The sequence below is a fragment of the Brassica napus genome, chromosome C7, assembly GCF_020379485.1.
Source record: "Brassica napus cultivar Da-Ae chromosome C7, Da-Ae, whole genome shotgun sequence".
Taxonomy (NCBI): Eukaryota; Viridiplantae; Streptophyta; class Magnoliopsida; order Brassicales; family Brassicaceae; genus Brassica; species Brassica napus.
The window spans coordinates 3,675,264-3,694,888 of NC_063450.1; the positions used below are offsets into that span (position 1 = coordinate 3,675,264).

Sequence of the window (19,625 nt, forward strand, 5' to 3'; positions counted from 1 at the left end):
TGATTATTGCTCAAAATTGATCCATATATATTTTATACAACAAATATAAATGGCCAACAACATAAATGTGGTTGCGATATAACAAAAATATAATATTTTTTAAAATAACTCGTGGGCTCATCTAGTAAGCATAATTTTTCATTTAGCGCCCAAAATTTAGAAGTTAATAAAACTAACATACTTTTCCAACTTATTGTTTCATTTACTACATCTGCAAAAGATCATATTTTATTCTTATCATAATTTGACAATAACATAATTTGACAACTTATTTAATTATTACTATAAATCACATCTTAATTTATTATAAATATATATATGAATTTTGTTGTCAATAAAATAAACATTAAGATCATTTTGGACATGGGACATAGCATGCACATTTGTTTCCTGAGATGCAACCAGTGGTTACTTCCTGCATCCCTGACCCTTCTGTCTTCTTCTTGCACGCAGATAGGCAAGCTGGCTTGTCTTGACAACTTTCAGGCTTTTGGTTATCTAGATATATGGGACATGTATCTTTTTTATTTTTCTTCCCTTGCCCCATCGCTCCGACCACTATTATATATAAAACATAAATCTCAGTGTATGTAATGAAAAATGTTTCCGAAAAATTTCAAATACTGAAAAATATTTTAGATAATGTTTATTTAGTTTTAAAAATCATTGATTATTTGAGGTAAACAAAACATGTAGCTAATCTGATATAAAGATATCTATAAGTACCATGTAAATTTCCTTGTAAAATGATATATCAACTTTATTTCTTAAACAAGAACTATAGTTTTACATATTTAATTACTCAGTAAGCATGAATTTAAAGTAATGAAGAAAAGTTGTTTGTTGAACCAATTTGGATTAAATTTTTTTTCTCATAATATATTAAAACCATATATCTAGCCAAAATAGGCGAAGAAATAACACAAAATACTTTTTGGATATCAGTTTCCTAGATTTATCACAAAACTACTGTATATAAATTTATAGGTTTAGATAATATGTAATTTCATATTGTAATCAACTATAAAAAAAATGTCTGTAACAACTTAGCGTATTAAAAAATAAAGTGATATGTTGCAAAAAAAAACAAAAACAAAGACATTCTAAATTCTTTTTTTTTTTACGAATAAATGCAATATATATTACAAAAGTAGAGAGACAAACCTAGTACAAGAATGATGAGGAGAGGTAAAACATTAAATGAAAATATAAGTGATTTTTTCATCCTTGTGTAATATAAATGAATTGATTATGCTTTTTATCAGAAAATTTGTTGTGTGTAAAGAACAAGAAAGAAACAAGAAAGTATATGTATATATAAGAAGTCAAATGTATCCTATGTTACAATATATCTAATTTAAGCTACTTGCCTCCTTTAATTTAGATGAAATGAGGTGGTTTTGCATAATTCCAGATTTTGTTTTACGTATTTGGTAAACTAATGCATTAGACTCGCTCATATTTTACCGAAAATAGATATCTAATTCACAGTCTATATTTTTTGGGTAAAAACAAAAAATAAAAACTTGATTTATATGATGAAATGCTATTGATTAAGAAACAATGCAAAAACCTTATATATATATATATATATATATATATATATATATATATATGAATTCTTTTTATGGATCTATCATAGATAGGGGTGTCAATTCGGGCTGGCCCGGCCCGGTCCGGCCCAAACCCGCTAAGCCCGTAAATATTTGAGCCCGGCCCGGCCCGGCCCGAAAATAATTTGGGCCTAGAATTCAAAGCCCGGCCCGGCCCTTATAGGGCTACAGGGCTTTTCGGGCTTTTGTGGGCTTTTCGAAAAATAATTTGTCATTGTCATTTCCATCGTTTTAATACATGTGAATTTTCATTAAAAAAAAGAGTTTCATTTTTAAAAAATAAAAAAGTATAAAGTGAGTTTAAAATTTTCTTGTCTATCACAAATTTTTTATTTTTTCGTATGTTTTAAAAACATTTTATACACAAACCGAATTTAATAAGATTTAAATAATCAAATATCAATTAAAACAAAAAATATAAGAGAACAAAATTTATGATAAACATGGTCAAACGTTTTATACTTTATATTTTGAAAATAAAAACATGTTGTACATGAAAGAAGAATGTACTTTTGTAAAATTTAAAATGTAACACTTGTAATGATGAAACAATAAAGTGCATTAAAAACTTTTATATTTGCTTTATTAGAGTTTAGATAAAAATATTAAAATAATATATCAATACTAATAATAGTTTCGATTACAAGAAAGAAGGATAATATTTACGCTAAAATATAAATTTCGGGTTTTCGGGCCGGCCGTAGCCCAAACGGACTTAAGCCCAAAATACCCAAAGCCCAAATGGGCTTAGCCCGAAAGGCCCAATTTTTTTTGGGCTTATAAAGCTAAGCCCAAACCCGGTAATTTTTAGGGCTGGGCGGGCTCGGGCTACGGACTTCGGCCCTAATTGACATGTCTATTAATAGATGAAATTTCAGGGAATTTGAGTAAATTTTATTGGATATAGTATTTATTTTTTATTTAGTTTAATCAAGTATAAAAGCAACAACTAGTACATGTATAACTTTTTTACCATTTATCTATTTCAAATTTCTAATCCAGTATCACACAGATTGGTGCACAAGAACATAATTTAATTAATTTTAAATTTTAAATTTTTTTAAATTATGTTTTAGAAAGAATAATAATATTTTTTTAATAAACTTTGGATTTTATGTAGAGATCAGACATTAATTTATGGTAAATAATATTTGATGGATGGTTTTAGATTGCATTTTTATCAGAGAAATATCATAAGATAATCTAATAAACATTTTATCACAAATATAGAACACAATGATCAAATCACCTAAATCTGTTGCATTATAGAGGTAAAAATCAAGGTATGTTTCCATCTCTCTCTGTTTTACTACAATTACACTCTCCTTGATGCTTAATGATCCCTTATCTGCCTTCTTTGTACTCATAAGATACATAGATGTTTTCAAATGGCTTGTTCTATCTAAAGAAAATGTGAAAGCTCAAAATCAGTGTTATGCTTCTAATGCTAATGTTAAGTTCATAATCATTTACTTGTCCTAGTCACTTTGTTGAATGGATTTCATGTGTTGTAACTTGCAGAGGGCCGTTGTGGTGAGACAGGAGCTTGCAAAGCTCAACAAAGAGATTACTGCTTGATGGGTTGTTTGAGATGATCATATGTCTCTAGATTTATTGTTGGTACATGTTTGAAGAATTTTGCAAATGATAGTTCAGAACTTGAAACCTTGTTGTTGGTTTAGATATTTATTGCCCTCTTCTAATGTCCTATCTGAATTTGAAAACCCAAACTCAGTATCTACTAATATTAAAAGGGGGATATGAACTCCATTTAATCTATCCACGTCAGCTACAAAAATCAGCCTGTCATAAATCATCTTTGTGTCATGTCATCGTCAAAATTGGTCTTTCATTTTGGAGGAACTGGATGTGATTCTGTGTTATTGTTCTATGTTATCATACAAAAACAGAACTGTGAATAGCCAGAGGAGCAAGATCTACTTATGTGTTGTTCTTTTTCGTCCATGTAGTTTAACACATTTTGTTATTTTGGAAAATACTTTCACTACAAGAAAACATGTACGTTCCGACTACACAATTGGTAGCAAATTAGTCGCAAAATCACACTTTACGACTGATTTGCGACTGAACATGAGGTCGGAAACCAACGCGTCGCAAAAAACAAACGGTCGTAAATCAGTCGGAAATTAACGACTAATTTACGAGTACAGTACATAGTCATAGAACAGTCTTCATTCAGTCGTAACCTTTGGCGACGATTTTGCGACTTCTCTTTCGACCAGTCTGCGACATTTTTTTAGTCGTAATAAGGTCATGTATTGTCGCCGCAGATCAGTCGCCAAGTTGCAGTGGCTAAATCAGTCGCTTATTAACGACTGAATTGCTTCTAATCTAACGACTGATTAGTTTCTAAATAGTAATAATTGAATTTGCTGGGTTTATTTATATAAATCTAAATTTCGAATTTAAAATTAAGAAAAACCAAATTTAAAATTTCTAATACAAAATATTTAGACAATATTTTTGATACAACAAAAGTTCAAAAAAAACTCCTATAATAGAAGGAAACTTAACATGTTTCTTAAAAAACCAAGTACAAAAACTACAAAAGGAACCTAATCATCATCTTCACCATCTTCATCATCATCTCCATCTCCATCTCCATCTTCTTCTTCTTCTTCTTCTTCTTCTTCTTCTTCATCATCATCTTCTTCATCTTGATTAGAAGCTTTGAATTCCACAGACATAGGATTATTTGCAGACAAAAACTTTTCCATTATAGAAAAAAGTGTTTTGTATGCTTGTTTTGCTGCCTTTTTAGCTTGGAGTTATAAGCTGCCTGCTTCTGGATCTTGCGGTGAGCTTCAGCCAGCTGTTGTTGGAGGTCCAAGAATGCTGAAGATGAGCATTCAGCATACTTCCGCTTCCCATTCACAAGAGTACCCTCCAGACTGCCTAATCCATAGGGTTTGCCTCTTTTACTTGTGAAAGTGGACTACAAAAACAATTAAAATTGCAGAGATATCATTAACCAAAAAACAAAGGAAAAAATTGGTAGAAAACATTATAATTAAGACAACAAACCAGAGAAAAGAAGAAGCCACTTACCTTAAGAAAGAGCTCATTGTCATCATCCGTAGGAACAACACTCCAACTGTAGAAACAAATAACCTTTCCTTTCTATCCGTAGGAACAACACTCCAACTGTAGAAAGGATCATCAAATTTGTTTGTACAGATCTTTCTGATCTTCCGGGAAAGTCTGTCCTTGTCACGACCAAACCTAAAAAAACAGAAACAAAATAATTCATATATTAGAATAAAGTGAACCAAAACTGAGAGAGTGACTAAGTAAACAAAGCAAGCCTAAGGTCAGTTGAAAAGTCAGTGAGCTAACATTAAACACTGGGAGCAAAGCGATAGAAAAAAAGAGACCAGTGACCAAACAAAGCAAACCTCAAGTCAGCTAACAAACCATTGACTAGCAACAGAGAAAAAGAAACAAAGCAAGCTCAAGACTTTAAACAAAAGACCAAACTTTAACCCGAGACCTTAAACAAACGACCAGACTTTAACAAAAGACAAAACTTTCGTCTTGATTTTTGATTTTGTAATAAAATTCAGCTTAACCCGAGACATAAAACAAAAGACCAAACTTTTAAGATAATACTAGAACACAAAACTCCTCATTTTCAAACATTCACTTAACTAATGAAATAGAGAATACACTCACCATATGGTTCCAGGTTCGAAGGTGGGAGAAAGAACCTGAGTGTAGCGCTCTCGGCCTGGCTGGGAAAGCAAGCCGTTAAGAACCCCTCATCTGGTCTTCAGAGAGAGTTGGGTGTACTGGAGTTGATTCCTCCGGGAACTCGCCTTCTGGAGATTGTGTGCTGTCGGAGTTTTGAGCTTGCGAACTCGCATGAGATTGGCACGGTGGAGGTTGTTCAGTCGCCGACGTTTGAGATCCTCGAGGTCGCGGCGGTGGAGGAGTTTGTCGCACCAGATCTGAAGCTGCTGGAGGTTGGGCCGTCGACGTCTGAAACAGCTGCGCAGGAGGTGGGTAATCACTCACAGACGGCCCAGATCGGCGGTTGGGAAGAGGCGGAGGCGCTGTAGACCTCGGAAAGGGGTGATGGTGTCTTCGCCGCTGACTTCCCGGTTTTCTTTCGTCGCTTCGTTCCAGCCATCATCGATACTGGCGGTGGTTTCAGAGAGATGAAATTGAGAGGTCTAGGGTACTTGATGATATCTTTTTATCCAGTCCCGACACTTGACGATATTTAGTAAATAAGAGAAGATTTTCGGCTTTTGCGGGTTAGTTTTGGTTGGGGGGAAATAATTGGGCTTAGACGGGACATTAGGTTTTGGTTTAGGGCGGAAAATAATTAAGGTTTACGCGGGTGTTTTTGGTTTTAGTTTAGGGTATAGGGTAATGACTTAATGTGTGGGTTTAGGGGTTTATGAGATTTAATTTTACTTTGTTTATGAGTTGATTATATATTAATTTTAAAGAAAAATATATTACAATACACATTTGATTTACAAAACTATTTTACATTACACTAAAACAAAGTTTACAAAATTATATTACAATACATTTGTTTTTACAAAATTATATTACAATACAAACTTAAACAAAGTTTAGACCAAAGTTTACAAATTTATATTACAATACATTTTAAAACAAAATTTAAAAAATTATACTACATTTTAGTAGGGTACTTCACCATCTTCATCATCATCAGAAGACGATGATACATTACATTGAAGTTCATCTACTGGTTCAGCATCTTCCACATCGGTATCAAGATTTATAGGTTGTACCCGAGCACGAACCAAATGGTCGACTGCTATATCTTCAATTGTAGTCATTAAAACAACATCATCATTTTCTTGTTGCAACAGTGTTGGTTCTTTATCTTCATATTCTCCTGAAATAATTCTCTTTGGATTCACCATTGCTCTGCCTTGTGCCTCTACCAATTAACGGATCAAACCACTTACATTTAAAAAGTGTGATTTTCAAATTGATCGACCCCTCATACTGAATTTGTATGATATCAGTCAAGACACTGTAGTAATCAGTTTCGTCAGATGCATTTATGTAACTCTCTCCTTTAACACTCGCACCATAGTTACATGCCTTTTTTTCCTCGCCATGCTTCTGCGTATGGAACAAAAAGCCTCTTGTGAAATAGATAGGCCATGTTATGGCCTTATTCACGGATCCATTCGCAATATCTTTAACCCACAGAGGAAAAGGATGTGTGTTGCTCCAAAATCTAACCTGCAACATATGTAGATATTTACGTAAATATATAATCAAAAACACTTAGTTAGATAATAGTATTAGGTACACCGAACAAAAATGTAAACCACGTGTTTGTACCAGTTCTTAGCAACTAATTCGCGACTGAGTTATAAAAAACAAATCAGTCGCAATACAGTCGCAAATTCGGCGACTGATGTACGACCGCCTAACAAAAAATTAGGCACATCCACCAAAAAATATAAACCACGTGTTTGTACCGGTTTTTACCAACCGATTCGCGGCTGACTTATGAAAACATACATCAGTCACCAAAATAGTTGCAAAACTTGGCGACTGAAGTGTGACTAACCTATACCGACATGGTATTAGTCACACTTCAGTCGTTATATTACGACTGTTTGGCGACTAAACATAGCGGTCTCAACGTAGCGACCGATTTACGACGAAATTCTCGAAGTCGCAGAGTAGTCGCTAACTAGTCGGTATGTAGTCGTTATATTTTGCAACTACACAATTAGTCGCAACCTGCAGTCGCCATACACAGGTTTTCTTGTAGTGTTTGACAGCACGTTACATAGACATAACTTGGGAGGGAGATTGACGAATTTTCTGCCACCTTGGATCAGGTTAAATTTCTGCTCTTATTCTCTGCCTTTGAAGTTGGAACCACTCTTCTTATGGTAAAAATTGTATATGAATGTGGTTTACGGCAGCACTGGAGGCCCTTCTCTGTTTGTCGTTAACAGATTGATCCAAATGATTAAATATCTCAGGATTTTTCTTGTATCTCTCCCAATCTAATGATCATATATAATGTTGTGGGGTTTCGACATAACCTGAATTAGTCCATACGAAAAGTTTATCATCGATTGAAGAATGAAATCTTTTCACAATTGAAGAAGAATATATTATTTTTTGAGTTTATTACACACATGGGCAGTTTCAAGTTTTCTTTTACACATTAGAGCAGTTCCCGCTACAGAGCTAGTTTTTTCAATGGAAAGACTCCAAAAAGCGTAACTTAGTTAGGTTAATTATTTTATTATATTTTTTGGTTTGGTTTTTGAATTTCGAAACGGGAGTGGTGGGGTCGTGTTATTAATTACTTTCACCTTTACCTTTTGACAAACATCAGTTACCGAGAGTAAATCTCGAAACTCTGTTTGAGAGGAATAGGAGGCGATTTCCGGCGACGATGTCGAGGAGACGGAGTCTGCGGCTGAAAGCGAACGTAGGTGATTAGGGTGATAACTGCTTTGATTTTTTATTTTTTTGCCCTTTCTAAATAAATATCTTTGTGTTTCCGAAGGTGGCAAAGCGGTGGAGGATATCGAGGGGGAGGGGGTGCGGAGCGGCGAAGAGGTGCATGGCCTTGATGATTTTAAAGAACTTCTGGCGGGGAGGCTTTTTGCGACAGACCGATTCCCAAGCGAGAGACATAATCTGAAATCTGGGAATCTCGGGAATGTTGGAGAGGATGAAATGGGAGGAGAGAGAAAGAAAGAAGTTCAATACATACAGGTTGCATCGGTTTTGATCCAAACCAAAGATATATTTTGTGTTTTGTGTATGTACATTTCTTCGTGTACACGAGTACATTGGGTGAGCACGATGATGTGTACACAAATGTTAGTGTACACATGTACATGTTAAAGAGATATGAAAGTCAAATTCTACTGCCATTTGAGAATCAACTTCATTAAGCTTTGTATAATGATATGAAAGTCATATTCTACTACCATTTGAGAATCAACTTCATTAAGCTTTATATAATGATATGAAGTCATATTCTATTACCATTTCATCTTTGAATGGAATTAATTTAATTTTCCAGTGATGTACACATGTACACTACCATATGTATTGTACACATATATGTTACCAACATTTAATGTATACATGTACACATGTACACATGTACACTAACGAATGTACATAACTTTACAACATGTTGGACATCTAACATCTATCTCAAACATATGTGTACATGTAAATATCTGATAAAATATGATATGTATATTGTACACATTAGCCCTTATCGATAGTGAAAACATGTGTACATGTAAATTTCTTTTGAAGGTATATATGTTAAACATGCAAACATATTTAGAAGTGTTAAAAAGGAATAAAAGCCTTCCAAGATCTAGCTTTCAATGCATAACCATCAGTGCCTGTGAAATATTTTCCGCAAATCTCGTCCCATCAATTTGTTCCAATATGGGAGCATGCTTCCATGTAGAAAGATTGTTGTTTGATGTACAATGTGATTGTGTACATCCCATGTCGTGTACATTCTGTACAACGTGATTGTGTACATCTATGTCTTGTACAAATTGATTTTGTACATCCCATGTCGTGTACACGTGTACATTTCATGTATCCCATGTCGTGTACAATGTGATTTTGGAGACTAATCTGCACATTTTAATGCTCTGGGGCCAGAATAAAAAAAATCTAAAGCCAGCGGACTATTTATGAAAGATTGTTGTTTTCTATACAATGTGATTTTGTACATCCCATATCGTGTACATGTGTACATAATCTAAAAATACTACATCGTGTACAGTGATTTTGTACATCGCATGTCGTGTACTCGTGTACATCTCATCTCATGTACAATGTGATTTTGGGGACTAATCTGCACATTTTAATATTTTGGGGGCATAATTAAAATTGTTAAAGGCCGAAGGATTATTTCTGAAAATATACGGAAGGCTATATTGCTACATTGAAAGTATTGGGGTAAATTTATGAAGCAATTTGAACATATTGGAAATTGAGGCATATTGTCAAAGAAGCAGAAAACTAAATGACCAAAGATGAAAATGATGAAACTCATCCATTGATGTCGCTCCGTCTATCTTTTCGTCGGATCTCGTTGACAACGATGGCGAGCAGGCAACGACGGAGCAGAGACACGACGGTGAGAATTAATTCCTACGGCGGCGAAGGCTGAAAGCACGACCTGAGATGGAGCGGTCATGGGCTTGAGATGTGGAGAAGCCGATGTTAACGAGACGCGACGAAGAGCAACGACCACCGGTGAATGAGACCTAACATCGACGCCATCTTGGACAGATGAGCTGAGGGTGGAGAGGAGGTGATTAATTGGAGCTCTCCGACTGTAACCCATTTATTGACCCGTCAACTCCAAGCACCAAAAGAATCAACTTTTCTTTAGCTTTCATCATCTAGGATTCCGCAATTCTCGAACCCAGAACTCAAATCCGTCAAAGCTCGAGTCCTCGACGACAATTTGGTCATACGCCGTTGGGATGTTGATTATTTTCATTATTTGGTTAGGTTCATTGATGTGAAGCTACTGTAGAACATGAAAAGCATGGCTTGTGAGATCTGAGAAAAAAATGTCGGAATAAAATCGATGAGGGAGAGAGAAAGATATTAGGACTCAAGTGCATTTAAATGTTTAGTTAACCAACTTTATGGTTTGTTATGTTATTTAGGTAGTGAATAGGTAGAAAGTGGTTTTGGTTAGAAAAAACTGCTCTAGTAGCAAGAACTGTCTTTTAATGTTATAAAAAACTTGAAACTGTCTCTGAGTGTAATTGTTTCTTATTTTTTTGGGGGGGTTAATGGTGAGTGTTAAAGGTGATTTAGGGGGCTTTCAGGAAAGATAGATGAATCAGTATTCAGCTATTTTCTGCAGATTTACTTGAGTACATTTTGTCATCTGCATTTCCGCCATCATCTTCCATGTTGGTAATCTCTGAATCGGAAATTTGAACTCTTTGGTTTCCTTCTAAATTAGATGAGATTCGTCAAGGAGAGTGGCGCTAAGGGATGTGAGGTGAATACAAATCTCAGTATCAATATTATTAATTTAGGATCACTCCTATGATTTACCCTCAACTTTGCATGGAACATTACTTCTTTATGCCACTAGACACCCCTATATATTAATTGAAAAGTAACTTAAGTGATTTCTGCTGACGTGTCGCTCTTAGGAGAGCTTTCCAATTAATTGTTATAATTTGATTGGTTGATGTTTTTTAATTTTTAATTTATTTAATTAAAGTGTTTGAAAGAAAACTAACCATATAATTACCTAATCTAATATATGTTTCCAAACATACAATTAAACATCTTAAATATAGATGAATTAATATTAATTATTTATAGAAAAAAATTAAATATCATAGATTATATTAGATAAATTGATAATACACATTTAAATACATATGATACTACAGAAAAAATTATAAAAACGGTTTTTAATATCTTCATATTAGTAGTGAATACAATAAATCAGAGATTCCAGAAAAATAATTAATGTAAACCTAATAATATTAATTAAACCCACACATTCACTCTCTCTCTCTCTCTCTCTATATATATATATATATATAATTTATCATCTACCATAAATTTGGGTTTCGATTTATGATTTAAGATTATATTTTTAAATAACAAAAATATTAGAGTTTTGACATTTGTAGTTAGAATTTATGGTAGATGATTAATTTTTTTTTAATGTTTGAAGTTTAATGTTTTATGGTATAGGTCAAAGTATGTGGTTTAGGGTTTAGAGTTAAAAGTTCGAAATAGATATGGTTTGAGATAATTTTTTGAAAATATTTAACTTTATAATTTTATATTTAATATTTGTTTAAATTTTAAAACATTATAAAAAATTATAATTTTACATTGAAAATATTGAACTCTTAGACTAAAATCAATCAATGGTCATGAAAAAAGCAATATAATTTGTAATTTTAGTTTTTTTCAATTTGTTTTAAATTTGTTTTAAATTTAAAGAATGTAGTTACTGTTTTAAATCAAAATTTAAAATGGAATTTTAAATTATAGATTTTTTTTAAGTGATTAAAATTTGAGTTTAACTCTAAACTATAAACCTAAACTTTAAACCTAAACCTTAAACTGTAAATAATAAAAAAATATTGGATTTGTTGTTGAAAGATAAACTTTATAATTTTTATAACTTTCTAATTCAATATTTTATGATTTGATGTTTATATTTAAGAAATGATTAAAGTTAGAGTCTTGTAAGTAAGAATTGTATAAGTGATTGTAAGAGAACATATATCTCAAGATCAAGTTAAAGTCTCAACTTGAAATTCAAGAAACTATACACATTCAGTTGATTTATATTCACTTGATATTGTTAAGATGATCTTCAATATAACTTTTTAAAGTACTTGAATTCAAATTTCCGATTTTAGGGTATGTTTGAGGTATGGCTGATTTATATAAACGATACGGCTGAGTTATCTAAACGATACGGCTGAGTTATCTAAACATTTTTCGATTTTAGGGTATGTTTGAGGTATGACTGAGTTATGTAAACGACACGACTGAGATATATAAACGACACGGCTGAGTAGTGTAAACATAGCATAAGTCAAACACAAAAGACATGGGTGAGTTATGTTTCTTACATAGAAAACCAAAAATACAAGTTTTCTGCACCATTCTGGTGATAACTCGTCCATGTATACAAGCTTCATTGAACTCTTCTGTGTCGTCTCTGCTGAATCCGTCACTTCTTTCCGTCTCCTCCATTCTCTTCTTGTTCAATCTTCGCTTTCACTCAGATCTGAAAAAAAATTTAGATTATCCAAATATGTGTATCAAATCACAAAAAAAACTTAAATAAATACATCTCACAAATGCCGATTTGGGTGTTTTTTGAAATGTATTTGTCTTTTTTCCTCGGAATGCACACTTCTTATAGCTAGGTTTTCGGAGATTGGCGGGAAGTAACTCAGCCACAACTGCATATATAAACCAGCCGTAAAAGAAAGTAACTCAGCCACAACATAAACAAAAACTCAGCCACAAACTCGAAAAACGTAGCAGAGAAGATGATTTCGGGCGATTGCAGCAAAGAATATTTCGTAGAAACGATTGGAGACGACGATTTCGGGGGAGACGATATCGGAGAAGACAAGACAGAGAGTTAGTTCGAGGAAGAGGGTGTAAACACAATGTCGACGACGATTTTAGAAAAGCGGCGGTTAGGGTTCCTTTAGTTATTCGACGACGTTGTACATGTTATTGTGTTTTTTTTCAATGTTTATGTAATTAAAGAGACAATTGATTGTTCTCTATTGCTGATGTGGATAATTAACTAATGATATGGATTTAATGTTTTAAAATAATTTTAATTAAAAAAAACTAACCAAATGCCCTTATTGTCATTTACTAGAGGTATACAAACATTCTAGTAATTTAAAAAAGATGTATAACACTTTAATCATAAACCAACTTTTCTATAACATTCTAGTAATTTTCTCCAAAATTATAGCAGCAGAAATATCTATAAGTATCAAGTAAAGATCGCATTATCATTTCACAAGATAGGAAATAAGTACGAGAAGCCCTAGCCGCTCCCAAAAGGCACAATACCCGAAGCGAACTTCACCTTCACTTTCTCCGACGCCGGTGAGGCGGGATCTCGCTGGCGCCAGGTCCCTCCTTCCATTTTCTTCTTCTTCCTGTTTGTCTCTCTGTTCTTCTCACATCTTCTGTGCCTATTTTGCCCTTTTTTAAAGCTGTTGTTGCTTGCTGGGTGGATATCTCATCTGAGACGGAAACAGAACCATATGAAACCGCTGCTCTCAGTGATGCTATCTTTGTGGTTGTTAGTGTTCTACTCGGCGGCTCCGGTCACCTTTCCAGCCATGGCTGTTAACTGCTTCTCGGGTGAAAGCCCCGATGAAATTTACTCAGGAGCCTTTCCTCAACTTGTAGGGACGAGGTTTGTGTTTGTTCCTCTGTGGAGGTGCTTGCTTACTTCATCGAGTGACCTCTCTGCTTCTGTGTAACCGCCGATTACTATTGCTTGCTTTTCTTGTTCAAGGTCCTTCCAATGTACGGACCTAAACTCTCACCGGCTTTTACCATCATCTTCGGCTCCTTGTCCGATGAACCCTTTCCCTAAGGGAATGACCAGCTCTGCTTTGCTATGGTGTGAGCCATGCATCAGATCCGGTAGTTGTAGTTCAGATCTCGCCAGATTCGAGAACCTTGGTTTATCTGCACATGATGTTCAATCTCCTCGGGCGATGGAGTATTTGTTTGCTGACTTACAGATTCCGCTCCCTCCATTGGCGTACTTTGGTCTATGGTGGCAAACAACAGTCGCTACAGTAGCTTCACATCTATGAACCTAACCAAATAATGAAAATAATCAACATCCCAGCGGCGTATGACCAAATTGTCGTCGAGGACTCGAGCTTTGACGGATTTGAGTTCTGGGTTCGAGAATTGCGGAATCCTAGATGATGAAAGCTAAAGAAAAGTTGATTATTTTGGTGCTTGGAATTGACGGGTCAATAAACGGGTTACAGTCGGAGAGCCCCAATTAATCACCTCCTCTCCACCCTCAGCTCCTCTGTCCAAGATGGCGTCGATGTTAGGTCTCGTTCACCGGTGGTCGTTGCTCTTCGTCGCATCTCGTTAACATCGGCTTCTCAACGTCTCAAGCCCATGACCGCTCCATCTCGGGTCATGCTTTCAGCCTTCGCCGCCGTAGGAATTAATTCTCACTGTCGTGTCTCTGCTCCGTCGTTGCCTGCTCGCCATCATCGTCAATGAGATCCGACGAAAAGATAGACCGAGCGACATGAATGGATGAGTTTCATCTTTTTCATTTTTTGTCCTTTAGTTTTCTGCTTCTTTGACAATATGCCTCAATTTCCAATCTGATCAAATTGCTTCATAAATTTACCCCAATACTTTCAATGTAGCAATATGGCCTTCCGTATATTTTCAGAAATAGTCCTTCGGCTTTTAACTATTTTCATTATGCCCCCAAAATATTAAAATATGCAGATTAGTCCCCAAAATCACATTGTACATGAGATGAGATGTACACGAGTACACGACATGGGATGTACAAAATCACTGTACACGACGTAGTATTTTTAGATTATGTATACATGTACACGATATGGGATGTACAAAATCACATTGTATAGAAAACAACAATCTTTCATAATAGTCCGCTGGCTTTTGATTATTTTCATTCTGGCCCCAGAGCATTAAAATGTGCAGATTAGTCTCCAAAATCACATTGTACACGACATGGGATACATGGGATGTACACGTGTACACGACATGGGATGCACAAAATCAATTTGTACAAGACATAGATGTACACAATCACATTGTACAGAATGTACACGACATGGGATGTACACAATCACATTGTACAGCAAACAACAATCTTTCTACATGGAAGCATGCTCCCATATTGGAACAAATTGATGGGACGAGATTTGCGGAAAATATTTCACAAGCACTGATGGTTATGCATTGAAAGCTAGATCTTGGAAGGCTTTTATTCTTTTTAACACTTCTAAATATGTTTGCATGTTTAACATATATACTTTCAAAAGAAATTTACATGTACACATGTTTTCACTATCGATAAGGGCTAATGTGTACAATATACATATCATATTTTATCAGATATTTACATATGTTTGAGATAGATGTTAGATGTCCAAGATGTTGTAAAGTTATGTACATTCGTTAGTGTACATGTGTACATGTATACATTAAATGTTGGTAACATATATGTGTACAATACATATGGTAGTGTACATGTGTACATCACTGGAAAATTAAATTAATTCCATTCAAAGATGAAATGGTAATAGAATATGACTTCATATCATTATACAAAGCTTAATGAAGTTGATTCTCAAATGGTAGTAGAATATGACTTTCATATCATTATACAAAGCTTAATGAAGTTGATTCTCAAATGGAAGTAGAATATGTCTTTCATATCTCTTTAACATGTACATGCGTACACTAACATTTGTGTATACATCATCGTGCTCACCCAATGTACTCGTGTACACGAAGAAATGTACATACACGAAACACAAAATATATGTTTGGTTTGGATCAAAGCCGTATGCAACCTGTATGTATTGAACTTCTTTCTTTCTCTCTCCTCCCATTTCATCCTCTCCAACATTCCCGAGATTCCCAGATTTCAGATTATGTCTCTCGCTTGGGAATCGGTCTGTCGCAAAAAGCCTCCCAGCCAGAAGTTCTTTAAAATCATCAAGGCCATGCGCCTCTTCGCCGCTCCGCACCCCCCCCCTCGATATCCTCCACCGCTTCGTCACCTTCGGTTATCACCTTAATCACCTACGTTCGCTTTCAGCCGCAGACTCCGTCTCCTCGACATCGTCGCCGGAATCTTCATCGTACGCTGTTAAACTCTCACCGGCCGGAAATCGCCTCCTATTCCTCTCAAACAGAGTTTCGAGATTTACTCTCGGTAACTGATGTTTGTCAAAAGGTAAAGGTGAAAGTAATTAATAACACGACTCCACCACTCCCGTTTCGAAATTCAAAAACCGAACCAAAAAATATAATAAAATAATTAACCTAACTAAATGAAACGACCAGTTACGCTTTTTGGAGTCTTTCCATTGAAAAAACTAACTCTGTAGCGGGAACTGCTCTATTATGTAAAAGAAAACTTGAAACTGCCCCTGTGTGTAATAAACTCAAAAAATAATATATTCTTCCTCAATTGTGAAAAGATCTCATTCTTCAATCGATGATCAACTTTTCGTATGGACTAATTCAGGTTATGGCGAAACCCCACAACATTATATATGATCATTAGATTGGGAGAGATACTAGAAAAATCCTAAGATATTTAATCATTTGGATCAAACTGTTAATGACCACAAACAGAGAAGGGCCTCCAGTGCTGCTGTAAACCACATTCATATACAATTTTTACCATAAGAAGAGTGGTTCCAACTTCAAAGGCAGAGAATAAGAGTAGAAATTTAACCTGATCCAAGGTGGCAGAAAATTCGTTAATCCTCCTCCCAAGTTGTGTCTATGTAACGTGCTGTCAAAGTATTTTCCAAAATAACAAAATGTGTTAAACTACATGGACGAAAAAGAACAACACATAAGTAGATCTTGCTCCTCTGGCTATTCACAGTTATGTTTTTGTATGATAACATAGAACAATAACACAAATTCATATCCAGTTCCTCCAAAATGAAAGACCAATTTTGAAGATGACATGGCACAAAGATAATTTATGACAGGCTGATTTTTGTAGCTGACGTGGATAGGCTAAATGAAGTTCATATCCCCCTTTTAATATTAGTAGGTACTCAGTTTGGGTTTTCAAATTCAGATAGGACATTAGAAGAGGGCAATAAATGTCTAAACCAGCAACAAGGTTTCAAGTTCTGAACTATCATTTGCAAAATTCTTCAAACTTGTACCAACAATAAATCTAGAGACATAGGATCATCTCAAACAACCCATCAAGCAGTAATCTCTTTGTTGAGCTTTGCAAGCTCCTGTCTTACCACAACGGCCCTCTGCAAGTTACAACACATGAAATCCATTCAACAAAGTGACTAGGACAAGTAAATGATTATGAACTTAACATTAGCATTAGAAGCATAACAATGATTTTGAGCTTTCACATTTTCTTTAGATAGAACAAGCCATTTGAAAACATCTATGTATCTTATGAGTACAAAGAAGGCAGATAAGGGATCATTAAGCATCAAGGAGAGTGTAATTGTAGTAAAACAGAGAGAGATGGAAACTGGCCTTGATTTTTACCTCTGTAATGCAACAGATTTAGGTGATTTGATCATTGTGTTCTATATTTGTGATAAAATGTTTATTAGATTATCTTATGATATTTCTCTGATAAAAATGCAATCCAAAATCATCCATCAAATATTATTTACCATAAATTAATGTCTGATCTCTACATAAAATCCAAAGTTTATTAAAAAATATTATTATTCTTTCTAAAACATAATTTAAAAAAATTCAAAATTTAAAATTAATTAAATTATGTTCTTGTGCACCAATCTGTGTGATACTGAATTAGAAATTTGAAATAGATAAATGGTAAAAAAGTTATACATGTACTAGTTGTTGCTTTTATACTTGATTAAACTAAATAAAAAATAAATACTATATCCAATAAAATTTACTCAAATTCCCTGAAATTTCATCTATGATAGATCCATAGAAAGAATTCATATATATAGATATATATATAAGGCTTTTGAATTGTTTCTTAATCAATAGCATTTCCTCATATAAATCAAGTTTTTTATTTTTTACTTTTACCCAAAAAATATAGACTGTGAATTAGATATCTATTTTCGGAAAAATATTAGCGAGTCTAATGCATTAGTTTACCAATTACGTAAAACAAAATCTGGAATTATGCAAAACCACATCATTTCATCTAAATTAAAGGAGGCAAGTAGCTTAAATTAGATATATTGTAACGTAGGATACATTTGAATTCTTATATATACATATACTTTCTTGTTTGTTTCTTGTTCTTTACACACAACAAATTTTATGATAAAAAGCATAATCAATTCATTTATATTACACAAGGATGAAAAAATCACTTATATTTTCATTTAATGTTTTACCTCTCCTCATCATTCTTGTACTAGGTTTGTCTCTATACTTTTGTAATATATATTGCATTTATTCTTAAAAAAAAGAATTTATAATGTCTTTGTTTTTGTTTTTTTTTGCAACATATCACTTTATTTTTTAATACGCTAAGTTGTTAGAAACATTTTTTTATAGTTGATTACAATATGAAATTACATATTATCTAAACCTATAAATTTATATACAATAGTTTTGTGATAAATCTAGGAAACTGATATCCAAAAAGTATTTTGTGTTATTTCTTCGCCTATTTTGGCTAGATATATGGTTTTAATATATTATGAAATTTTGTTTTTAATCCAAATTGGTTCAACAAACAACTTTTCTTCATTACTTCAAATTCATGCTTACTGAGTAATTAAATATGTAAAACTATAGTTCTTGTTTAAGAAATAAAGTTGATATATCATTTTACAAGGAAATTTTCATGGTACTTATAGATATCTTTATATCAGATTAGCTACATGTTTTGTTTACCTCAAATAATCAATGATTTTTAAAACTAAATAAAAATTATCTAAAATATTTTTCAGTATTTGAAATTTTTCGGAAACATTTTTCATTACATACACTGAGATTTATGTTTTATATATAATAGTGGTCAGAGCGATGGGGCAAGGGAATAAAAATAAAAAAGATACATGTCCCATATATCTAGATAACCAAAAGCCTGAAAGTTGTCAAGACAAGCCAGCTTGCCTATCTGCGTGCAAGAAGAAGACAGAAGGGTCAGGGATGCAGGAAATAACCACTGGTTGCATCTCAGGAAACAAATGTGCATGCTATGTCCCATGTCCAAAATGATCTTAATGTTTATTTTATTGAAAACAAAATTCATATATATTTATAATAAATTAAGATGTGATTTATAGTAATAATTAAATAAGTTGTCAAATTATGTTATTGTCAAATTATGATAAGAATAAAATATGATCTTTTGCAGATGTAGTAAATGAAACAATAAGTTGGAAAAGTATATTAGAATTATAAACTTCTAAATTTTGGGCGCTAAATGAAAAAAATTATGCTTACTAGATGAGCCCACGAGTTATTTTAAAAAATATTATATTTTTGTTATATCGCAACCACATTTATGTTGTTGCATTTATATTTGTTGTATAAAATATATATGGATCAATTTTGAGCAATAATCATAATAATATTTACATAAACTATTATGTTCTATATCTTTTGTTGATTAAAATAGCTATAGAAAGTACAAATTTCAAATGTTTTGTACTGTGGTATTTACTCACCACATCATTGTTTTTAGATGTTACATGATCATATATATATAAAAGAATT

At 33.7% G+C, this 19,625-nt stretch overlaps 3 long non-coding RNA genes across 3 annotated transcripts; 1 reads left to right on the forward strand and 2 right to left on the reverse strand.

The window, feature by feature from the left end:
- Nucleotides 1-210: 210 nt before the first annotated feature.
- Nucleotides 211-1,459, reverse strand: LOC125590318. The gene is made up of 2 exons (XR_007326631.1): nt 1,165-1,459; nt 211-558 (listed from the first exon to the last, which is right to left on the reverse strand). It is a non-coding gene; the product is annotated as an uncharacterized LOC125590318 (long non-coding RNA).
- A 2,586-nt stretch (nt 1,460-4,045) lies between these two features.
- Nucleotides 4,046-5,878, reverse strand: LOC125590216. The gene is made up of 3 exons (XR_007326460.1): nt 5,307-5,878; nt 4,683-4,856; nt 4,046-4,569 (listed from the first exon to the last, which is right to left on the reverse strand). It is a non-coding gene; the product is annotated as an uncharacterized LOC125590216 (long non-coding RNA).
- Nucleotides 5,879-14,886: 9,008 nt separating this feature from the next.
- Nucleotides 14,887-19,264, forward strand: LOC125590226. The gene is made up of 2 exons (XR_007326471.1): nt 14,887-18,316; nt 18,919-19,264. It is a non-coding gene; the product is annotated as an uncharacterized LOC125590226 (long non-coding RNA).
- The last annotated feature ends 361 nt before the right edge of the window (nt 19,265-19,625 follow it).